This window comes from Sminthopsis crassicaudata, chromosome 1 (genome assembly GCF_048593235.1).
Source record: "Sminthopsis crassicaudata isolate SCR6 chromosome 1, ASM4859323v1, whole genome shotgun sequence".
NCBI classification, from domain to species: Eukaryota; Metazoa; Chordata; class Mammalia; order Dasyuromorphia; family Dasyuridae; genus Sminthopsis; species Sminthopsis crassicaudata.
In genome coordinates, this window is record NC_133617.1 from 586,853,053 (window position 1) to 586,875,663 (window position 22,611).

The following is a 22,611-nucleotide window of genomic DNA, read 5'->3' on the forward strand; positions in this document are numbered from 1 at the left end:
CATGGTTCTGCGATAGGAGACTAGTCTTGTTGTTAAGGAGACCCTGGTTGTAGCTTTATCCTGTAACTGCTATTCTTTCTCTATGACTGTGCTTAAAGTTCTTGGCCTGGGAAACTGCAAAGAGACAGCCAATCAAATATCTGGGGAAAAACTATATCACAAAATAGAAAAGAAAACCATTGAAAATATTCAGGGAATAACTATGTATAGGGGACATCCAAAGTGTCTAAATACAAATGGAAGAAGTATGTAGATGGGTCCGAATATGCATGCTCAAAGAGGTGAAATGAGAGCTTAGGAAGAAAATTTCAAAGATGAATTACCTATAAAATATAACCCTTTTTTATTTTCCCAAGACAAATATGTATATATATGTTTAAACTCATTGAAAGGTAGCATGTCATAGTGGAAAGAGATGAGGACTCAAAATCGGGAATCCAACCATCAATAAACGATCATTTATTAAGAATTTATTATGTGTCAGATGCTGTACTAGGTATGGGAGACACAAAGATTAAAAAGAAGCAGTATCAATCATCATCAAACTCTTATCCTATTGGGGGAGACAAAATTACAGAGGTATGTGTATATATGACATGTACAAATAAATGCATAAATATAAGATTTTTTTGTGAGGGGGGAGGACAATACTAACAGCTGGAAAGAGCAGAAAAGACCTGAAATCTGAGTTTTGAAATAAACTGAATTCTTTAAGATGTGAGATAAGGAGAGAATGTGTCCTCTGCATGAGGGACAGGCTGTATAAAAGCAGAGATGGGAAGGTAGAGTGTGGTGTGTGAGGAACATCAAAAAGGTCACTTTGTCCAAAGTATACAATATGTGAATCTGGGAAGTCATGCATAATAATGAGTCTGGTAAAGTTGGTTGGAATTAATTTGTAAAGTGCCTTCAGTACAACACAGAAGAGCTCAGATGTGACCCTCACAGTGGAAAGGAGCGACTAGCATGATTTCTGAAATGCCATGATCAGACCTGTGCTTAAGCAAAATCACTTTGACAGATAAGTGTCACAGTGTACAAAGGGAGTACTTGTGTTCAGGTCCTATCTTTGATATCCTGGGAAAGTCACTTAATTTAGTCTTGTAGGCAACTTTCTAATTTTTAAAGTTGTCAAATACTTGCTAGTCTGTACTGATAGAGGGAATTTTTTCATCAGTTCTCTATACAAATGAACTCACATGTCTGGGCACACACCAGAAAATTTATTTATTAACCTGTTCCAGAAGCAAGGTTTTGATGCCTAATCTATAAGAATTTAGTGTCCTGGGAAATAAATTCTTTTGTATGACACATTTGTAAACGTAGAATTCTTACTCTTTAGAACAAAGTTTTTCTTTTTAGTTCTTACTACAGAAATATTGATTCATGTCTTTCTAAGAGCCATTTTAAAAGCTCTTTAAAAGACTTCCAGATGTGGAGTGTGTATCTATCTATATATCTATATTATTATATATTATTCTTGCTTTTTCTAGGTTGGGGATATTGCCCCATCTCCCCTCATGTGCTCACATATACAACTTTGACATAGCTGCTGTGGATGGGAGAGTAAAAGTACCTGCTGCAAGGGTCAGGACCAAGGCTAGAAATAGAATGAAGGTAGATTGTTCTGGGTTCTTCCTTCAGCAAATTGGAGGCTCTGGAAAGAATTCTTCAATGGCTTTGATAAAAAGGCAAGTCTAATAGAAGGAAATTCTATGAGCAGGCAGTAGAGATAGGAGATTGTCCTAGGGTTAGGAGGCTTTACAGAGTGAAGTTCCAGTATGACATAGCATGATATTCAAGTCCTAGAAGTCAGGAACAGCATCAGGAAGGGAGAAGAGATATTTCTTGATTCCCCTGGGTTTTAGCCATGCAAAATTACTTTATAGGGGTAACTAGATGATGCAATGGTGAGTTCAAATGTGACCTCAGATGGTTAACACTTACTAGCTGTGTATCCTCGGCACTATAAATTACTTAATCCTAATTTCCTAAAAAAAAAATCAATCTTCCAAACTCTCCAAACAAAATCACTTTTAATTTATTTTGTATATATCTTACATATGCTTATATGTATATTTATTATCCATCCCATTATAATCCCTCCCCCCTTCCCCCCCCAATCCTCCATACAAGTTCTTTGAGGTTGGGGATTGTTTTTGCATCATTAAAATAGCTCTAGGTGGGACAATGGATGGAGCATCAGATTTGAAGTCAGGAAGGCTTGAATTTAATTCCAGCTTTAGATACTTACAAGCTGCACAAGTCATTAAACCCTGTTTGTTTCAGTTTACCCAATTGTGTAATAGTATAATAATAGCATTTATCCCCCAAGGTTGTTGTGAGTAGCAAATTACATAATATTTGTAAAGCACTTAGCACAGCGCTTGGCACATAGTGAGTGCTATATAAACACCAATCATCATTATCTTTATCATTATTATCATCATTAGTGCCCAGCACTTTGGATCCATGTTACCATTTATTACAAGGAGCACAAGAAGCTTGCTGGATTCTGGAAGCTCTTTCACTTTCTCCTTTAAGACAGACCTCAACTTGTGCTTTGTATATACATGGATGTTACATAGTATTGGCAGAAACACAAGCATAGCAGAATTTCTGCAGATCACAGACAAATTCTCCTTGACTCCCATACATTTTTGAAGTCAAATAAGCAAATATTTATTAAACTCCTACTATGTGCCCAGATACTGTGTTAAGTGCTGAAAACACAAATAAAGAAAAAGGCAGTTAGTGTCCTCAAGGAACTCACAATTTAATGGAAGAGACAACATGCAAACAACTTTATATAAGATAGAGATGGGATAAATTGAAGATAATTAACAGAGTGAAGACACTAGTAATAAGGGAAATGAAGAAAGGCTTCTTATAGAAGGTAGGATTTTTGCTAGGTCTTGAAGGAAGACAAGAGGTAGAGATGAAGAAGAAGGGAATTCTAGACATGGGAACAGCCACCGAAAACCAGTGAAAATAGATAATAGAATTGATAACAAGTTTTGTGGCCCATTTCCTTTTGAAAGCAGCTTTCTATTTGGAACTGCACCGAAAGGGCACAAAACTGCACATATCATTTGATTCGGCAATACCACCATTAGGTCTGTATCCCAAAGAAATTTTTTTTTAAAGTGTGTGTGAGGGGGGGGGAGCTAATTGTATAAAAATACTTATTGCAGCTATTTTTTGTGGTGGCAAAGAATTGGAAATTGAGAGGATGCTCATCAGTTGGGGAATGACTAAACAAGTTGTGGTATATTTAACATATATTGATCAACCTGCCATCTGGGGGAAGGGGTGGAGGGAAGGAGGGGAAAAGTTGGAACAAAAGGTTTTACAATTATCAATGCTGAAAAATTACCCATGTATATATCTTGTAAATAAAAAGCTATAATAATTTAAAAAACCCCACAAGTTGTAGTATATAACAGTAATGAAATACTATTGTTCTAGAAGAAATATCAAGCAGGTTGATTTCAGAAAGCCTGGAAAGACTTGCATGAATGATGCAAAGAGAAGAACCAGGAGAACGTTTTACACAGTAATAGCAATACTATATGATGATCATTGATGAATGATTTAGCTCTTCTCAGTAATACACTGATCCAAGAGAGCCCTAAAGTAATCATGATGAAAAATGCTATCCACCTCCAGAGAAAGACCTGATAGACTCTGAATGCAGATAAAAACATGCTATTTTTCACTTTATTTATTTTTTCATTTTTTCCTTTCTTTTTAAACAACACAAACTAATATAGAAATATATTTTTCATGATTGCATATATATAAAACCTATATCAAATTCCTTACCATCTAAGGGAGGGAGGAGGGGAGAGAAGGTGGGAGAAAATTAGAAATTCAAAAATTTTAAAAATTAAATGTTAACAAGACAAATTGTTTTTACATGTAATTGGGGAAAATATTATTTATTAGAAAAAGACAACAGTGCTCTCTTTCTTGGCTAACCACTGTGACTCCCTTTTTGTAATACAAGACAATTGAAACAGATACAGTGGGATTCTGTATTTCATATTTTACTTTGCTGCTAATATCCAGGTACCTTCCTTTATCATCCTGGACACTAAGTTTTCCAGACCTTTTTTGGTTGGTGGAGTTCAAGTAATAGACAGAAGTACACAGACACAAAGATCCAATTATCTAATTATATCTGTGAACCTTGTTTCATCTTAATGTTTTTCAGAAACTTTCCTCTGTTTCATTAGTTGGTAGTCTCTCCTATTATACTTTGATGGGGATAGAAGCAGATCAGACCCAAGGACACAAAGACAAAATCCAATTATCTAAAGAGATCTATATACCTCTCTCACCTTGCTGTTTTCTCTAAAACTTTCCTTCCACTTACTTGAATTTTAGGCTTTCATTGTTGAATAAGATCTGAGAAATCCTCATATTGAAGCGTGTGGGAAGGATTTGCATGAATTTTACTGCTTCTTACAAAAATATGACCTTTCTTTCTTTCATTCTAGAATGTGTCAATGTTTATAGATGAAGAAAACTTCAAATTTAGTGTTGGTGGAAAATATCAAGTAAAAAAATAAAACCTTTACAGACTTTTCTAATGACTTCACTGCTTTTAAACAGTCTGCAGCATGCTCTAATTCCTGATCAATTTAACTTTTTTTTTCCCCCTAAAAAACTCACCCTTTGTTATCCTATACTTAAATTTTAGGCAGTTCTTTTCACATCTCCTTGAGGAGGACTCTCGTCATCTCCCTGACTTTCCTATGGAGAAGCAGTGTGGTATTATGTGGCAGAACAGAATTTAGAATTAGAATTAGAAGACCTGGGTTTGAGTCAGTTTGCCAGCTGTGGGATTGTGGGTACTCAGAATTACTCTGAGTTCTCTTGTGAACTGGGGATAATGATCTTTTTTTCTGTCTTAGGAGATTCTTCTGAAGATAGTCATTAATAGAATATAAGATCCTTAAAAGAAGGGTCAATTTTCTTCTTTACCTTTGTGTCACAGGCACTTAACATGTCCCTGGCACATAGTAGGGGTTTAATAAGTACTTGTTGATTGAATGATTGAAAGTGTTTTATTCACTATAAAGATCTATATAAGTGTGAATTATTATTAATCATGAGGAAAGTGGCTTTTTCTTTGAGTAAGAATTCCTACCCATTTTCTGTTGTTGTTTAATAGTGTCCAACTCTTCATGACCCCATCTGGAATTTTCTTGACAAAGACACAGGAATAGTTTGTTATTTTCTTATCCAGCTCAATATATATATGGAAACTGAGGCAAGAAGGGTGAAATGATTTGCCCAGAATCACGCAGATAATCTGAGGCCAGATTTGAACTCAAAGACAAATTTTCCTAGACTCCTGGCTCACCATTATTCTACCCATTCTTTAAAGTTTTTTTTTAAGAATTAGAATTTTTTTTATATTCCAATTGCTGTAATATACATTTATCTCTTTCACATCTTGACTTTCTCCATCTCAGTTTTGTTGTATCACAGGTCAGCATAAGAAACTAAATGGAAATTTTTTGGGAGTCACAAATGACAATCGAGGAGCAGCAGATTTTATAGTATCTGTGTCTAAACACAACCCAAATTTTGCAAACAGGTACTCTAAACACCCCATAAAAGAAAAACAAAAAAAACCTCAGACTTTTTCACATCTTACCTAACTTTTTCATTGGATTGTAGAGAAAACTCAATTTATTCAGTCCCATTTTTAAAAATGTGTGTTTGATTTTAAATATTATTGATTTTTGTTTTTAAATTATTTTCATTTCTAACTACATCCCTCCCTTACATCCCTGTAAGAAAGAACAAAAAGGAGAAAAAAATTAGTTTCCTAAATAATAGAATGCATCAGTCAAATCTGAGAGTGCATACAGTATTCTAAAGAAGGGAGAAAAGTGAATTTTCCTATTTCTTCTCTGAAGCTAGACATGGTATTATAATACTTATTCATTTTCTCCTTGTATTCTTATTCTTCCTCCTCTCTCTTATCTCTTTCCTCCTTTCTCTATTCCTCCCCTGTCACTCTCTTTTCTTCCCTCCTTCCACTTTCCCCTTCCTTCCTTCCTTCCTTCCTTCCTTCCTTCCTTCCTTCCTTCCTTCCTTCCTTCCTTCCTTCCTTCCTTCCTTCCTTCCTTCCTTCCTTCCTTCCTTCCTTCCTTCCTTCCTTCCTTCCTTCCTTCCTTCCTTCCTTCCTTCCTTCCTTCCTTCCTTCCTATCTTCTTTCCAGAAATGGTGGGCATATTCATGAAAGGGAGAAAGGATGAGAAGAAGGGAAAGAACCCTCTCAAGCTTAGAATCTTGACACAATGTACAGAAAGGGAAAATGTAGAAGATGGCAAGATACCAAACACTGAAAATACCAGGAAATGGGATGAAATGGGGTGACAAATTCAGGTCCTAATCTCAGCACCCTTCATTCAGAGGTCCACACAAGATGAACCAAGTAGTAAAAACAAATAGTAAATTCTGATAATAGTAATATGAAAGATTCTTATTTTTCACACCAGGAGCTAAATGTTATCTTTGGTCTGTATCCTAAATTATTATTACTTCTTGGGATAGTGGTGGTAGAATTAACGATCACTTCAGAATGAACTTGAATGTATGACACTGTGGTGGTCCTGAATGTATCTGTCTTTTAATATGATTAATAGTATGGCTCAATAGATAGAATGCCAGGGCATGGAGTGAAGAAGACCTGAGTTGAAATCTGGCCTCAAACACTTACTAGCTATGTGACCTTGAGCAAGTCATTTCACCCTGTTTGCCTCAGTTTCTTCAATTGCAAAATGAACTAGACAAAGAATAGCAAATTACTTCAGTCTCTTCATCAAGAAAACCCCAAATAGGATCACGAAGTTTCAGACATGACTGAACAACAACAATATGACAATAACATGGCTATGTTATAATTATTAATAAAGTAAGTCTGCAAAGTAAAGAAAACACGCAAAAATGTTATTTTCTTTTTGCTAGAGCAACATTTGACTCAGAGTATAAGCTGATAGATATCAGATTGAGTAATTCAAGAAGAAGACAGAAGGAAAGAAAGAAAATGTTTTAAAAATAAATTAATTGCAGGCCACATACAGGTCCTTCAGCAAAATTAGAAGCAGCCTGAATGAAAACAGCTCTAAATTAAGAGAGAATATTCAATTGAATGGCTATGCAAGCCACAGAAGCAATCCAATGGTGAGTCATTGAACACAAAGTATTTTTGGAAAATGAAGGAAAGGGAAAACAAAAGAGCTATAAGGCCCACAATAAATATAAAAGTTTAAACATGAAGATCTAAGATCCAGCAAAGGAGACTAAAAATTCTAAAGCAAGATAAAGGCAAGCTTGCAAGGTGAGTGGCTTGGTCTCATCAATGAAATTATGGTCACCACTGTGACCATTATTACCATCATTATCATTATCATTTCATAAAGGAGCATAAAGACAAGTACCACATAAAGATTTGTGTCCAGAACTGAAAAATAAATGATACTGTGTTTCTTGTAGAATAGAGTCTATAAAGCAGAACATAGGAAGAAATGTAAGATTCCTTGCCTGAATAACACCTAGGAAAGGAAAAGTGGAAGAGCTAGAAACTTCAGTATCTGTTTCCAAAAAATTTATAATTTATAATAATAACAGTAACAATAATAACTGCCATTCATGTAGCTCCTTAAGATTTGCAGCTCTCTAAGGTTTTAAGGTTTTATTTTATGCTACTATCTAAAATAATTATGCTAAAAAATTTCATGTAGAAGAATGTGTGAGCTTTTCAATTTATTGCTGCTCTTGTTTTGGTCAGTTTTTACTCAAGTGACAACTCTGTTTTGGGTATTACATTTTTATCATTTCACTCTAAGGGTTTTCAGGGTAAAGTTTTTGTTTCCTAAGTGAAACATACTTTATTTCTCTCCTTTCTTTTAACTCCCCTTCCTATCTTAATTATTCAAGTAACATAAATAACATGCATTCCTGCATGGGGGAAAAGAAATCAGGTCAAAGTGAGATGTTCAATAGAACTTTATGGTACTTTCCTTAACTTACTCCAAGGTGTAGTCTGGTATTCTTGATATTCTGTCTCAAAAACATCAAGAGTCACATGCTTCAGACATAGTCCTTTCCAATCAGAACCAAACAGAACCATTTCTACATATGTTATACTACCACTGGGCCCATTCCTGAGCGTGCTGCATTTTGGAGATCTATCATAATAATGATATTTTAAGTTCATGTTTGCTGCATAGTGTGTTACATAGTGAGTGCCAACCTGGTACAGTGGATAAAGAACTAGTCAGAGAGAAAAGTGAGACATAGAGATGCAGGAAATAAGTTCACATTTAGGACTCAAGCATCATCCTTCCAACCATAAATTTAAAGTAAGTAATTGTTTTTATAGTCTTTCTTTGTTTTCTTAAAGTAAAATGCTTCACTACAAGCTAGTCCTACATTAGGATATTGCATATGTGTGTGTATGTATATAAAACACCATATGTATAATTCAGTTCAACTCTGACATGGAGACTGCCCTTTATTAGGTATGCATCCTCCACTGTAGTAAGACAAAACACAAATGTATCTGGGATTAGATCCAATGTAACAAGTGCAAAGGAGATGATTATGAAGTGAGTGAAATCACCCCCTACCCCACACATTATACATGTAACACTTATGTACGTATAATTTAACAAAAGCCTAAAACCAAGAACTATTTAAATGAGCTGACTTGTGGCTCTTCATGCTGGACTCTGACATCTTGACAGCAAGAAAAATGATCGCAGGGTAACCAGTTATTGGTTTATGATAACATTGGCTTATGAGTCTGGAGACATATCCCTGTGTACAGTCTATTGTTCAGTTGTATCCAACTCTTTGTGATTCTATTTAACTTTTTCTTGGCAAAGAAACTGGAGTTTCCTTTTCCAGCTCATTTTATAGATGAGGAAACTGAGGCAAACAGGGTGAAGTGATTTGCACAGGGTCACACAGCTAGTAAGTATTTGAGGCTGGGTTTGAATTCAGACTTCCTGGCTCCAGGCTTAAAGCTCTATACCCTGTATCAGATAGCTGCTCAACAGATATTCAATCTGTACTAGGGCTTCTTAAACTTTTTAAACTGGTGATCCTTTTTGCCTCAGAGATTTTTACATGATCCTAGGTGTGTGTGTGTGTGTGTGTGTGTGTGTGTGTGTGTGTGTGTGTGTATGTGTGTATGTGAATATATACATATATATATATATATATATATGTAGGTATACAGATCAAACATTTACTAGTAATAAATCATATTTCATGATCCCCCACATTTACTTATGAGACCTAATATGGGGTTGTGAACCGCAGTTAAAAAAGCTGAAGTCTACATCTATCCAAATCCATTTGTTAAGCAAAATGCTATGGGATTATAGCTACTGTAATATAAATTGGCTGGATTCAGAGTAGAATTAATCTGTGGAGCATATTAGACAAGATTAATATTTTAAATGATGAAGCTCATAAAAATAATGTATACCCAGAACATCTGAGAAAGCCAAGTTGGTTATATATTGCTTGATTATTCTGGTCATGTAGTAATTTCTGGGATTCAACCAACAACATTAACGCAGACAACAAAAAAACAGAAAATGTGTATTAAGTACCTTTGATTTTCAAAAGACTATTAGCTCATGGGAAGACACCAAGATGCCAGTGAGCAATGAAACAAAGCCTGAACTGCATTTAGGTTGGCCCACTGTACTGTTTGTTGTGACAGAATGGTGTGTCAGAAGAAGGGAGAACAAAACAACCCAATGGAGTGTGTGTGTGTGTGTGTGTGTGTGTGTGTGTGTGTGTGTGTGTGTGTGATCCTGGGGAATTCTTGAGTGTTGGACTGTACTGCAGGTTTTTTGAGGTTTTAGGAAGAAAAACAATGAAAGGACTGGGAAATGTTGATGATGCTTCCCATTGCCAGCAGCATCTGGGACCTCAACAAACACTTCTGAGACCTTTCCTGTTTTCTCAAATGTCCTTGCCAGAAGTCATAGAATCTTGTCAATAATAATAGATTAAGACCAGGTCCAGAACCAGTCAAGTTTTCCCATAGATACCATTATGTTAAATCATAAATGATCTTGTGCATAGGGATAATTTCATTTTTTGTACTTGTATCCCCAACCTAGAGCACATTAGTTGGCTTAGAGTAGGGGCTTCATATATGCTTGTTGATTGATTGATGTTTCTGTCTTTTCTTTAGGGCAAGTGAGAGTTTGTTTAGTCCCTTCTGCTTTCCTTCTGTGGGATTTGATCTTAGTGGTATAGTCTTATCTGTGTATTATCAACGAATATTCAGACCTCTTGGGGGATATTTCTGCTCTCTATGAGTTGTGGTAATAATGAAAGAAATATGATATAAAGAAATTAAGTAATAAAAGGAAACTTTTTGTGTTGATATTTGGCCTATGGATTTTCTGATTGAAATGGATCTCAAGAGCATCTTCTTAGTTTTTTTTTTCTCTCTTCCATTAGAAATAAAGAAGAAAAGTCAAGAAGGCATAATAAGAAAAGTTTCTTTCTCTTTAAGGAGTTAAAATCCAGTAGAAGAGATAATACATGAAAAGAAATGAGTATAATAGAAATGAGACTGCCATGGAGAAAGGCTTATATGAACTGATGAAGAAGAAAGTGATATATAGAATGACAATAACAAAAAATGGAAAGAAGAAAAATGAGACTAAAAGTAGTGTAATCATAATGATCAACACCATATGCATAAGGTTTGAGAAATTGTGTCTCTCTTCCTTTATTTCAGAGATTATAAGTATAGTATATATATAAGTATAATGTAAGTATAGTATATATAATGTAAGTATAGTATATATAATGCATATGTAATATTGTTGGATGTGGTTAGTGTTTTGGTTGGCTTTGTCAAACTGTTCTTTTCAATCCTTTTTTTTTTTTTTTAAACAAGGGAAAGCTCATTGGGCAGGAGAAGAAGGGAAAAGATATGTTCAGAAAGGAATGAGAAAGAAGATAAACAAAAATAAGATAAGATTTTAGAAAGGAATTGCTAAGTTCTGAGTGTTGTCAAATGGCAATAGAGTTAGAGAGGGATAATTTTGAAGCTCAAGGAAGCATTCATAGAAGATTATATATTTTATCTGGGTCTAACAAGCATGGGTTGCACTTCAGAGGAAGAGAATTAGGGAAATTATCAAGCAATATTCCATAGATAAGGAATGGGATGAACAAAATTTTGAAGGCAGGGTAGCATAGCAAGTGTCAGAAGGAGGGGTGAAGGATCAAATTTTACAGAGTACCTGAGGCAGGGCAAAAGAAAACTGCAAAGTGGATTTGAAGGACTTAGAATATCAAACTAAAAGAAAAATCTGTTACTTTGTGGGCCACAGAAAGCCATTGATGATTTTTGAGTAGTGAAGTTATGTATTATACCTAACAATGAAGGATTAGATTGAGAGAAGGAAGAAATAATAAAGACAAAGAAAAAAAGGATTTCTTGCACTAGTTCCAAGAAGAGGAAATGATGGTCTGAACTTAAATTATAGCAATGAAACTGAAAAGGAGAGGTATTATGGAGGCAGTATCAAGAAAATTTAGAGACTAGGAAAGACATAGAAGATGAGGGAATGGTTTTTGTTGTTGTTTGTTCTTTATTCTCTTAGAGGACTAATGACATCAGGAAAGTGATGTCTTGATTAGCAAATGAATTGGATTTAAGTGAGAGAAAGTTGTGCAAAGTTACCAGCTTCATTATATCCTCCAGAGTCATCAGAGTCTATGCAGAGACATAGGTCAGTGCAACTGGTGATGGCCCTAGATGCAGTGACTTGACTTTTTCAAGGTAGGTCTTTCTCAGTTCTTTATAGCAACAACCATTCAGTAATTAAAGACTAGGTAGGAATTTGGATCAGAGAGTGGGAAGAATTAAAGAGAACTGAACTCTGTGTGTGTGTGTGTGTGTGTGTGTGTGTGTGTGTGTGTGTGTGAGAGAGAGAGAGAGAGAGAGAGAGAGAGAGAGAGAGAGAGAGAGAGACAGAGACAGAGACAGAGACAGAGACAGAGACAGAGACAGAGACAAAAAGAGAGAGAAGTAGCCAGAAGGAGGATCACATTTTGGGGAAAGATGATCAGCTCAATTTTGGACATATTGAGTCTGAAGTGACATTAGAGTATGTGGATAAGCATGGGTCATAGCAAGTTTTAAAGGTTTGCCAGGAGTTCAGGGGACAGGTTGAACCTAGAAATAGAATCTGAGGATTCTCTACATAGAGTTTATTATTAATTTTTTTGCCACAGATTATGAAAAGGTATCCCTTATGACAGTCTAGTTGAACTCAACTGACAAATAATCTGTGATGCCACAAGAGCTATCCTCTAGAAACCCACCTTGGTTTTGGGCTGTCTTCAGATGCCTCACAAGCTTTGTAGAAATCATGTTGGAGCTGGAGTCAGAAAGAACTGGATTCAAATCCTGTCTCTGACACTTATGAATAGAGTGATTCTGGCCAAATCCCTCAGTTTCTGAGACTCAATTTCCTCAGTAGTAAAATAGGAATTTCATCTGCAACATATCTACCTCAGAGGATTATTTTGAGGATAAAATGAGATCTTGTCTGCAAAGCACTTTGTAAAATTTTAGATTTTTTTTCTTGAGTTTCAGGTATTATTTTACCTGTTCTTTCACTTGTTTTGTTTTCTAATTAAGTTTTCCAACTTCATTCTTAGCCTCTTCTCTTTGTGCAATAAATACGCAGCCTTTCTTCAGGTTGTCTGGATTTGGAGTCTAAAGACTTGGATTTGAATCTTGCTCTAACTAACTGGCTATATGATCTTGTTTCATTAGCTCCCTCCCTTTTAGACATAGTTAGTTTTCTGTAAATTATAACATTGGCATTATTGACTTCATGGAATAGGTTTAAGGAGAGTTCTTTGTGTATTTTGAAGTATTATATTCACCATTTTGGGCAGGAAGATCTGGATCTGTAATTTCATTGTTATAAAGAATTTCCAAAGAAGAAACACTTTCCTAAAATAGATTAGCAATTATTCTGCATTTTACGAGCTTCGAAAATTAAATCTATTAAGTTAAGTGACATGCTCAGGATCACATAGCTGAAATACACCAGTGGTGAATTTGGAATCCAGGAGTCTTTATGAGAAGTTCTTTATATATTCACTATGTTGCCACTCACTATGTAAGTATGAGTAAATATGAGTTCAATATGTGTATAAATATGAGTTTAAATGTTATCCTTATTGCTAGTAGCTATAAGGAGATATATTTAAAATAAATTAAGATAGAAACATATAAACTTAGAAGAAATTATAAATTAATTTTATATATTTTTATTATATATAGTAAATGAAACATAAGTGGGCATGATCCTGAAAGCTATTAGCCTTCTTCCTCTTTTTTTTTTTTTTGGATGTATTTTGGCCTTTGTTCTTGTCCTGGGCAAACAATGTTTACTAAATTAAATTGAGTTAGTCCTTTTGTGAGGAAAAAAAAAGAAAGTCAGGAAGAGCTCTGCTGAGCTCCCATCTTTTAATCCAAGGTAAGCAAAATTTTGTTATAGACTAGCTTGACTGGTACAGTTTTGGAGACACTAAGCTCCCATTCTTATTTTCTTTGATTATCACCTTCTGGTTTAGAAGTTAGATAAAGGTATTCATGTTCCTAGCCTGAAGTAAAATAGGATTGACTGCTATGAGTAGGTAGGTCTGGGGGCTAAAGGGAATATCAGATCCTCTGAGATTAGTTTTATTATTTTCTTTCAAAATATAATTCCATTGATTGAAATATGTTTTTATTTAAGCCACTAAAGATTCTTTTCCTGAGTTTGTTTGTCTTAAATAAAGAAAATTGTTCAATGGGACAGAAGGGGTGGGGATAGAATTAGATGGAATGGAGAAATTATAAATACTTGTGAAATTAATATATGAATAAATAATGAATTAATTGTGTAGGCATTTATTATCTTCCCTGCCCACTTTTTCACCATCAAACAATTTGAAAATATTCTCCAAATAAATATGCATAGTCCAACAAAATAAATTCCCACATCATCCTTGTTCAAAAATGTGTTTCATTCTTCATTTTTAGTCCATCTCCTCTTTTGCAGGAGGTGACTAGCATGTTTCATCATCATTTCTCTGGACTTGTGATTTATAAATCAGTGTTTTGAAGTCTTTTGCAGGTTCACAATTGCCCCCTGCCCCATAAATTCTTCTCCTAGTTTTGTTTAGTTCACTCTGTATCAGTTCACAGAGGTCTTTTCATTTTTCTCTAAAACTGCCATTTATTATTTTTATGGCACAATATCTATTAAATCATATGCCCAAATTTATTTATCCATTCCATAATTGGAGGACAGTCCCTTAATACAGTTGTTGGCTTCTATAAAAGGAGATGCTATAAATATTTTTGTATAGATAGATACTTTTCTTCTTTGTTTGACCTCTTTCTATTATTGGCCAAGTAGCTCTATAATTGAGTCAAAGAGCATGCATAGTTAAATAACTTTTAAATTTCAACTTGCCTTGGAATACTCATGGAATCATTTCCTTTGCCCCTTCTAGAAGTCGCTACTTTTGGATCCTTGGAAGCTCTATCTTTATCTCTGGCTTCTTGGGGGTCATCATATTTGACCCGGGATGTGCTAGTAAATGTCTAACAATTAGCTCTAAAAATAAAAGATGTACCTAATGCACACTGTTGATTTTAATCTGCATTATCAACATTTTTCTTTATCACTTTCTTAAATTCAATCAATAAAATAATAAACCAAGCCCTAATTTGTAGCTTTGGTTAATTTCTGAGATGTAAATGTTTATATTGAAAATTTAGCAATTAGCTTTTACAAGCTAGTCTGAGTTGGCTCCAACATATCCTTGAGCTCCCCATCATTCACTCTGGGGCATCAGCACATCCTATATTGACGTTATTAAGTCACCTTTCTTGTCTTTCTTGGCTTGATATAATCCAAGGTTTACGGTATAGTGGCATAGTGAAAAATACATTGGATTTGGGATCTGGATGATCTGGATTAGTATCCCAGATCTACCACTTATTATTCATGAATCCTTTTATAAATCTTCTCACTCTTGGGTCTCAATCCAAATAGAAGAACACTGGCTCTGAAGTCAGAGAACCTGGGTCTAAATGTGTTCTCTGACGCCATGTAACCTTAGACAAATTACTTCATTTCTTTGGACTGAAGTTTCCTCATCTGTAAAGTGAAGGTGGTGGATGATCTCTGACCCTGGTTCTAGGTCTATGATCTATAAAATGAGGGGGTTAAACTTCTAAAGTCCTTCTACTTCTAAACCCCACAATTCTGTTTTTTTTTCTTAATGAAAATTTTTCTATTTTATTTTTTCCAATTATGTGTAAAAACAATTTTAAGATTTTTTTTTAAATTGAGTCCTAAAATCCCTGTCTTTTCCCTCTTTGAGAAGATATAGATTATAAGTGTGCAGTTATGCAAAACATAATTTTATATTAGTTGGCTGGATGTTGTCCATTGTTATTGGAGAGAACTAAATTGACATCATTGTGTAGCAGCCAATATATAGTCTGTCCAATTGTTTATTAGCTATTTTGTTAAAGAAAACACAGATTCCCTTTCTCCCAAATGAAATAAAACAAGAAAAATAAAGTTAAAAATAGTATGCTTCCATGTGCATTCAGACTCCATTAGTTCTTTCTCTGGAGGTGGATAGCATTTTTCAAAATAAGTCCTTTGGGATTGTCTAAGATCATGTATAACTAAGTCATTAAAAGTTGATTATTGTTGCTAAGAATAGCTAAATTCATTCACAGATCATCATTATACAATATTGCTATCACTGTATATAATCTTTTTCTGGTTCTGCTCACTTCATTTTGCATCATTTCATGTAAGTCTTTCCAGCACAAGTCCCACAATTCCTATCTGTGATTCTAAACTATTATCTTGAGTCTGTTACAACTATGGCAAATGCTAGTATCCTAGGATCTCTATACCCCTGGTCCTAGAACAGCCTGCATAAGATCACCACTTCTTATGAGTCATAAGTCCTAGATCCTACTGAACCGTCCTCTAGTTTTTTATTGCCTTTCTGAGAAATGTATTTAGTGCTTAGTTTATTAACAAAACAGAGATGACTATCAAATCATGTAGTAAATGAAGGTAAGTTAATCCAGTTGGGATTACCACTTTTATCACTCCACCAGGTTTTCATTAATATAATCAGATGCCTGGGAATATTTTGCATTTTGTTATCACTAGAGTTCACAACAGAAGAATCAGGGTGACTTTATATAGTGCTTTAAGGTTTGTAAAACACTTTATAAAGATGATCTCATTTGATCTTTACAGCAACTCTTTAAGTGGGTGCTATTATTATCTCCATTTTATAGGTGAGGAAACAGACTCATAAAACATTTTAATAAAGGAAAAGTGACTTATTTGTAGTCACACAGTATCTGTCGTGAGATTCAAATCCAAGTTCAATGCTCTCTATACACTATACAATTCTCCTCAGTAGAAGATAACTTTTACTTTATAATAATTTTTTTGTTGTTTTTGAATAATTTTTCAGTCATGTCCAACTTTTTGTGGACCCTCCCTTTTGGGGTTTTCTAGGCAAACATACTATAGTAGCTTGCCATTTCCTTCTCCAGCTCAGTTTACAGTTGAGGCAACTGAGGCAAACAGGGTTAAGTGACTTCTTTAGAGTCACATAGCCAGTCTGAGACTAGATATGAATTTTGAAGTATGAGTCTTCCTGTTTTCAGGTCTGGTACCCTATCCATTGAACAACCTCGTTGCCTCAGTTTATGATACTTTTTATATAATTGATTACGTATAATTATATATGTGTAATTATATGTAATTTGTCACTTAAAATTCACGATAATAATAATGAATAATTTCCACCAATAATAAGAGAAAAATTTCCTTTGCATTTCTTCAGTCTTATAAGGAAGAGAGTGAGAACTATTAAATTGCAAGTACACATGTTTTAGATAACAGGCATTTGATTTGGGGCAAATTGTTTTATCTCTTTGGGCCTCAGTTTCCTAACTTGTATAATAAATGAATCGATTAGGTGGTTACTTGAGTCCCTTTTAGCTCTCTATCATTCTTGATTCTTTGACTTGGGGCAGACATAAAAAGATTACAGGAGCTATTTATCTCATTAGGACCTTCTATGGTTCAGAAAGTAAATTTGTTTTGGAAATGGGCAAAGGGTAGGCCATGAAAAATGAGACCCAGGAGTAGCTGGAAGGGAAGCAGAGGGAAGATGAGAGCATGAAAAATGTTCTAAAAGCCCCAAAGCTAAGAATACCAGAGTAAATTGAAAATAAAAGGAAAATTTTGAAACATATGTAGCTGCAGGGAGGTTTGGCCAAAGAATAGAAATCTAAGAAATTATTGAAAATGAAAAAGATGAGAAACTTCAAGGAATAGAGATGTACCCATTCAGGAAAGAAGGCATGTAATAGGGGTTATCAAAAAGTCAAGAGAAATAATTCTCTGGAAGGCATTTAGGTATTGAGTCCATTGGAGTAGGACATAACTCTCTGACTCCTTCAGAAAGAGATAAGGAACAGGTGAGACTTCAGTGGTAGGTGATGGCTTAGGTAGCATTGTTTCTGACTGATGATAGAAGGTGAAAGAAATCAGACTCTGAAATATAGTAATTAGACAGGAGGAATACAGTCCAAAAGCAAAGGATAAATGAGAAAAATTATGAATATCTGGCCATTCTGTATGTAAACCTGTGAGTCTGGATGCTATTTGTCTATGTCTGTTTCAGATATTGCCCCTTTTGATGAAACCTGAAACATTTTCACTAAGTCCTTTGTTTGGCTGAGGTTATTTCAGTGAAAAGAAGTTCAGGGGAAGAAGCCAGACTTTTGAGCAAGTTGATAAAATCCTGTAGAGAAAGCTGTTAAGATAGTAGTTTTCTCATCCATGATGGAACAAAAGAGTTTCTATTTTTTGTAATATATTTCTGTGAAAGGATGCAGATTCAGTGTGACTACATAGTCATAAAATTAAGGGTCTAATGTTCCCCGGTGGCTTGGGGAACAGCCAACTTGGGGAACTTATAACTTTATAGTTATGCCCAGTATACTTAGTGATGCTTTCCTGAATCCTGAGTTTGGATCAAAGACATGGAAGCAAGAGTACATGTTGTTCTCTATTCTTCTCTGTCCTGTGAAGGGGAAGTCAGCTGTCATGACCAAATGCAAGGGTACCCTTGTGGCTGCCCCAGGGTGAGAACTGAGCTGACTACATCGCCCTGAAAAGAGGTGTGACCAAAACATACGAATGTGGGGGGAGAAGAGAGCCTGCAGCGATGCAGCTGTGGGAGGATTTTCCCGTTCCAGTTGTGGTTACTGGTATGCCTTCTGGAAAAGGGCACGCCTTGGCATGACCTGCCTCTGCCAAGGCAGATGAGAAAAGACATCCTAGACAGTTAGAGGTTCTTCAGAGCTGTAGTCTCTCACCTTTACAAAACACACTTATTGATTGCTCCTAATGTTTCCATTGCTGATAGTATTTATTACTTAACTGAGTCTTTTTTTCTTTGCATAAAGTCCACACACAATTCTAGAGGAAAGGAACATTTCCCCTCTCCTGTCACTTATTTGGTACTCAGAAAGTGACTGTGGCTGTCATAATATGGATATGAATTGCAGTGGACAGCAGATGAAAGATTTAAATCTGAAGGGGCTTGGTGAGCAATTGTAATTTTAGCTGTCTGAGATAGGGTTATCTTTGCCATGATCTACTACTGCACTATAAAAAATAGTCGTTGCATGCCTCCAAAGACCACACGAGACAGATTATGCTGGTTCAGAACCTGATGTACTACGTTGCTTTGTGCCATAGGATGGGGATGCACTCATTGGCTTGCTGTTTCTGGGTGAGCATGAGTGAATGCATGCATTTGATTGGTTGGAAGGATGAGGATGCCAGGGAAGAAATAAGGGGCTGTGTATGTGTGCCTGGCAACAGGATACCGTGACTACAAGAAAAGAAAGTATTTTAAACGAAGCTTTGCAGAACACAATAATATTCTCTGTGTCCCATTGCTTAGTTTGGAAAACATGGTTACTGTGTCCAAATGTCCACTCTTGGTGATTTGCTAGCCAGTAACTTCTCTGTCCCAGGAATTGATTTTCAGATGTGCGGGGGCCAAAGAGATATTCAGAAATACCATTTAAGCCATTAATGCTAGTGGTATAGCACAAAGACAGGAGTCCTATTGTGGTATAGACAGCAAAATAAAATGACCACTTCCTGGCTATCTGACTAAAAATGCCCCCCTTTTCCACCTAAACCATCTCCCCCTCCCCCAACCTCAGAGTCTTACATCTACATCATATTTCTTACTTTATTAATTTTTGAGATTAGCTTTCCTTATATCACCCAGACTGGAAGTGCAGTAGTCATTCAGAGGCCTGATCTCACCATTGATTGGCAGAGAATCTTTGAAATGTTCCATGTCTAATTTGGCTGATTTGCCCCTCCTTAGATAGACTGGTGACCTCACACTCCCAGGGATCTGTCATTCTGGTACAAGACTTTGTGTAAACAACTAATCAGCTACTAATTCCTCAGCTTGATTACAGGAATACGTCACAATGTCCAGCATATATAAGTATTATAAGGCAGGAAAATTTAAAAAAATGGAATCCTTCTTTCTCCTTTTATCAGTAGTTTATTCTTTTCTAGTTTTAAAATAATTTGGAAAGAGAAACAACATCTGTAGCATCATATTCTATATGGTTTGAATGAACATGCTGAGTTACTTTCCATCAATCTCTGTAAATTGGGGAAACCTCATCTAGTTTCCAAACCATTTTCTTTATTTACACCTGTGAAAAGGGAATGTAATATAGAGTATGTGACAAGAGATTTCTCATGAAAGTCGCCTGAACCAAGTGGACAAATGAATATAAATCACTATCAAATTACCCTTCTCTCCTTTGGCCTGGCCAAAGGCAGTGGAAGTCCATCTTTCTATTAACCCAGCTCTCCCTTGGTGCTTCATCTCTCATCCTTCAAAGCTTCAAAGAAATATCTTTCCCCAACCTACTGGTTGGGAGTGATTAATCTTTTTAGTAGCTTTCCTCTGCACTGGATTGTAACTAACCAAGTCCTCATCTTGTCATATCCTTTAGGCGTGGCTATTTCTCATGCTGGGGATCTTAGAGGGAATGAAGTCTTAAATTCTACAGAGCAGTGGGGCTCATCTTTATACTCTGAAAATGAAGAGCCCGGTGAAACAGCTCCAGCTTGTTAGGAGGCAGGTTTTTCCCCATCTTGTTCAGGATATGTGGGCAGTAATGTTATCTATAGCTAAGATAGAACAGCAAATCAGCCCTCTGCTGCCTGGGTTTTAATTCCTAGCATCAATGCTGATTTAGGGCTGGCAGGCACTACCTTAGGCTATTAACTCTTTCATTTTACAGATAAGAAAACTGAAGGCCAGGAAAATACAATGACTTTCCCAAATTCACGCAGGGGATAAGCATCAGAGTTAGGATTTCAATTTGGGTCTTCTCTTTCCCCTCTGCCTTGGGGAACTCTCTTGGGTTTTTTCCATACATCCTCTCTGTTTCTTTTTCTTTCTTTCTTTTTTTCCTTCTATACACTAAATCCTAGGATTGTAGCCCTCTGTACTAATGGCAGAATTTTACAGGCATTTGTTTGGATCCTGAGATTTAGGGACAAGGTATATGTGTGATTCTGTGCAGAGAATTTCCCTAGAGTAGTCACAAGTCAAAAAGTGAGCAATCACTGTGGGCATGCCAAAATTCTGATTATGGAGTCACGGCACATGGACTTTTTATCTTGCCTCTGATGCTATTTGTTGTGTGATCTCTGAAATGATCCAAGGTTCCTTATTTGTACAGTGAAGAAATTAGATCAGGGTTTCTGAAGTCCCTTGAAGCTCGGAATCTTATTCTTGTGAGGCTTATTCACAAATATTCTTGAATGCTTCTGGTCAACTATTTTAGAGTTTGAGGGTCTGCTTCCCTCCATGAGAGTCTCTGATGCTTTTTTTTTTTTTTTCATGCTAGCACGGAGCCCTCTATTTAATTATTGAGCTGAATGAACTGATGACTTAAGATCACAGTAGGGGTGACCCACACTTTAGTGTCTCCTTTTCTGGCTGTGAAGCCCGTGAGCTGTTTGGGACCATGTTTTCAGTCAGGAGAGAAGTAGGGAGAATGATTGCTTCTAGCCCCCACCTAGCCTCTCTGCAATCCTGAGCACACATCCTGAATTAGCAAGCCCGAGCCTGGATTGGAATACACTGCTTTTGAAATTTTCCTTTCTTTGACTAGGTGACTCTGAAAGCTCAAGAGGACCAAAGGTCCAAAGAGAGCAGTGGGGACAATGTCCACTGGATTGAATGATTACTATTGTGGTTGCTAGGAGAAGGCTGGTAGCAAAGGAAGCTTCTTCAGAAGGAAGTCACAAGAAAGGAGATTTACTCATTTTGGGCTATTTTACAATGTCCAGCTGAAGTAACATGTAAATTGCTTGATTAGCAATGATGCAAAATTGCTTTAAATAGCTGGTCATGCAGACATAGATGGGTAGGTAAGTAGATAAATAGGTCAAAAAATAGAACATATATTGGTGCTTACTGTGTGCTAGGCAGTGCGCTAAATGATAAAGAACACAAATACAAGAAAATTCAAGGAACTTGTGTTTTAATGAAGAAAGAAAAGACATAAAAGGGAACAGGAAAAGTGGGATTGAGAATAGGATATTTTTGTGGCGGACAAGGCTGCTGCAGGGGAGGATGATCATCTGAAAGCAGGGAGTAGCACCAGAAGAAAGTGAACTCTGCCTGATATCTCATGAAATGGTGATTTGACAAGGCGTAAATATTCCACTACCAACTCAGTGTAAGGGTGTTATAAGTCAAATTTCTTAATTCTTTTCTAATTATTCTTTTAATATACACACAGATCCTTTATGCTTAACATTTCTTTTTGTGAGTAGGAATAAATTACTTGCCCCCCTGCCTTTGTCATACTATACACCTTGTACCTTTATTATGTTCCCCTTTGGGGGAATTCCTACACTTTGTGAGCTCTAATTAGCATGGTGCCCCGGATGCTAGGGTGGTGATCTGTTAAGAAACAAAAAGTGTAAAGAAAAAGAAGCCCACTCTCATTAGAAATGGGCTACTCAGGAATGAACCCAGTCCAATCTCATACCTGGGTACCTCTGAGCTCTGTAGAATTCCCTAAGTTTTTCTGGTGATATGTATGGGAAAACTCTTCTCTTCTCTTTTAACTCTTCTTTCAATTTCTATTGCTTGTTTTTGAGATGAAATTTGAGGTAATTTCCCTGATTGTATAGAGACCCAGCATTTATTTGGGTCTTGTAATATAGGGGAATACAATTCTTTCTGTTACTGTTACTGGAAGGAAGGGAAGATACTGAGTCAGATGTTGAGAACAGCTGGTTTTCAGGTACCCTGGTGTCTCTTGTCTATTCTTGAGAGACTATGCACTAGGTTCATCTGGGTGTGAGTAAGGACTATCCTGAAACTGTGGTTCAAAGCCTCCCTCCTGTAGTCTTTTTG

General features: G+C 36.0%; 1 long non-coding RNA gene across 1 annotated transcript in view; it reads right to left on the minus strand.

Annotated features, from left to right (window-relative positions):
- LOC141551090 (uncharacterized) overlaps nt 1-4,770 on the minus strand; it is a 66,350-nt gene extending 61,580 nt beyond the window's left edge. The window contains exon 1 of the long non-coding RNA XR_012484778.1: nt 4,678-4,770. This is a non-coding gene — a long non-coding RNA (uncharacterized LOC141551090). The remainder of the gene's footprint in view (nt 1-4,677) is intronic.
- Between the last annotated feature and the right edge of the window lie 17,841 nt (nt 4,771-22,611).